This window comes from Nicotiana tabacum, chromosome 19 (assembly GCF_000715075.1).
Source record: "Nicotiana tabacum cultivar K326 chromosome 19, ASM71507v2, whole genome shotgun sequence".
Classification (NCBI taxonomy): Eukaryota; Viridiplantae; Streptophyta; class Magnoliopsida; order Solanales; family Solanaceae; genus Nicotiana; species Nicotiana tabacum.
The window spans coordinates 30,385,950-30,388,616 of NC_134098.1; the positions used below are offsets into that span (position 1 = coordinate 30,385,950).

A 2,667-nucleotide genomic window follows, 5' to 3' on the forward strand; every position below is an offset into this window, starting at 1 on the left:
TAAATAGATAGAGGCATTAAATTAATTGAGGCACCAGAATTACATAAAAACTTATCAAAATTAATAGTTCCTTAAGAGAATGGTATAGTAAAACTCCCTGGACACTTTCGTGGGAGTTTATTTTGCAATATCGCACTACAATACTCTGTGAGCTTGACCACTGAAGCCTCCTATATTTTCCTCTTCTTTGTAAGGATCTCTTTCAAGAACTTATCATAAGCCGGCATTTGTGAGAGCACTTCTGTGTATGAAAAATTTACATGCACCTGTTTCAGCACATCCAGAAATCTCCCAAACTGCTTGTCCAGCTTTTTTCTACTTTGCTTTTGAGGGAAAGGTAGAGCAGGCATATGTTCGCTCTCCTCATGTTCCTCCCTTCTTGATTTTTCTTCATTCTTCTTCTTCTCTATTTTCATCAGGCCTTTCTTCTTCTTGTCATCATTACTCTTCAGCTGCCCCTTACTTTTTTTTAAGTATCTCATCTTTTTGGATCGGGGTGGGATCTTTCAACACTTACCCATTTCTCAAGGTTACATCATTCACCGTTTCTTTAGGATTCTTTTCTGTATCAGCGGGAAGAGTTCCTGGAACCCTCTCAGATAATATTGTTGTAATCTGTCCCATATGCTTCTCCAAATTTTGAATTGCTGCCCTTTGTATCTAAAGTCGTTCATCAGTTTTCACAATGAAGGCCTTCATAAGAACTTCTAAACCAGGCTGATTGGGATGTTGAGGCTGAATCTGCTGCCTCTAATGATTCATAAAACCAGGAGCTCCTTGTCCCTGTAATCTGGGGTTGTTTTGTTGCCATGCATTTGCAGTACCCCCAGATGAACTCCATGAAAATACGGGGTACTTCTGACCTATTGCATTAAAGTTATACTTTCCCACAACATTCACTTCCTCAGTTGAGGCTTGACACTCATGAGTAGGGTATCCTCTTCCACATATATCACAAGCTGCATGAGGCTTATTTTCTATCGAGGCTAAGGTCAACTTTCGTATTTCTTTAGCCATAACATCAAGCTGCACCTGCACAGATGTGTTAACATCAACCTAGTGAACACCAGTCGATCTTCTTCTTTCAGCACTCTCAGAGGGCCACTAATTTTTATCTTCAGATAACTCATCAAGAATTGTAACTATCTCCTCTGGAGTATTCTTCATCAATGGGCCTCCAACTGCATTACTCAATGTTCTACCCGAGGTTGGTGTCAATTCATCCCAAAATTCCTAGAGTTGCATCCAGAGTTCAATTCCATTATGTTGACACTTTCGAACTATCTCCTTAAACCTCTCCCATGCTTTAAAAACAATTTCATTATCTTTCTGGCAGAAGTTATGAATTTCTCTTCTAAACTTGCCCGTCTTAGCTGAGGAGAAATATTTATCAAGGAATATTTTGGTCATCTCCTCCCATGTCCTGATCAATCCCGTGGGCAAATTTCGAAGCCACTTCTTTGCATCATCTTTGAGTGAAAAAGGGAATGCCCTTAAGTACAAAACATCTTGTGACACCCCATTGTATTGAAAGGTGTTCATAATCTCCTCGAAGTCCATTTGATGTGTGTTTGGATCTTCGTTTGGCTTCCCTCTGAAGATATAACAATTCTGAAGTGTTTGAAGCAACCCTTGCTTCAACTCGAAATTGTTTGCTGCAATTGGAGGTGGTCTAACACTTGATAATACTTGATTGTAGACCGGTCTAGCATAATCGCCAAGTGGTCTCCTAGGCACGAGAGCTATATTTTCGAACTGGTCTGCAGCCAAGGGTTGATTTTGAGCAATTATCCGACACCTCTCTTCTTCATAGATAATATGTGCATCTCTAATAGCTGCTTCGCAGTATCCGTGCAGCTTGTTCTCGTCGTGGAGCTGCTTCTCTCACAGCCAAATCTACATTATCCTCACCGTTTCCAGCCATAAGTTCTTTGGTTGAGGATTGCCCAACCTTTTCTGATGTCTCGGCGAGATTTATTTCCTTCCTCAGATGTCACAGTTATTTTTTAATTTCTGGCTCATATGATAGCACTTCCTTCATAAAAGTCTGAGTCATGCACCAATCTTAACCTGTAACCTGCGCTCAGTCCAGGAATACCAACCATAAAAAGAGAAAAATAAACTAAGAAAAAAACAATTCATGAATTAGCACTACAAAAAATTCAAACACTATTGATTGCCAATCCCCGGCAATGACGCCATTAATTGACAAGCGCAAAACACACACTTAAATTCTGCTCGCTAGTCAAATATAGTATAGTATAATATTGTATCCACAGGGATTGGATTTAAACAATATTATTATAGTTTCTAGCTTGCTTGCTATCCAAGATGATCAATAATGAGATGCATATGATTTCTAACTAAAATTAACAAAGAGTCTAAAATTATTGACTAATGACAACCGACACAAGGAACAAGCAAGAAAGTTATCAGTGGGAGAAAATAGGGGTTGATAGGATATGTGCAAGATAATTGTTTAGGATCTAACTCTAGATAATTCACTTCTAATGTTTAAGTTAGTCTCTCGAATTCACTCAATTATTGGTTCAAATATTCAGCAAAAACTCCTCTCTCGATTAATTCTTAACCTCACGAGATGAACCAATTTAAGCACGTGAAGATATGCAAGAATGCGTAGTGGATTAGTCTTTAGAAAAATCTCTT

At 38.7% G+C, this 2,667-nt stretch overlaps 1 non-coding gene across 1 annotated transcript; it reads left to right on the forward strand.

Annotated features, from left to right (window-relative positions):
• The first annotated feature begins 1,255 nt into the window (after positions 1 to 1,255).
• Positions 1,256 to 1,362, forward strand: LOC142174074 (small nucleolar RNA R71). The gene has a single exon (XR_012703425.1). It is a non-coding gene; the product is annotated as a small nucleolar RNA R71 (small nucleolar RNA).
• Positions 1,363 to 2,667: the final 1,305 nt, after the last annotated feature.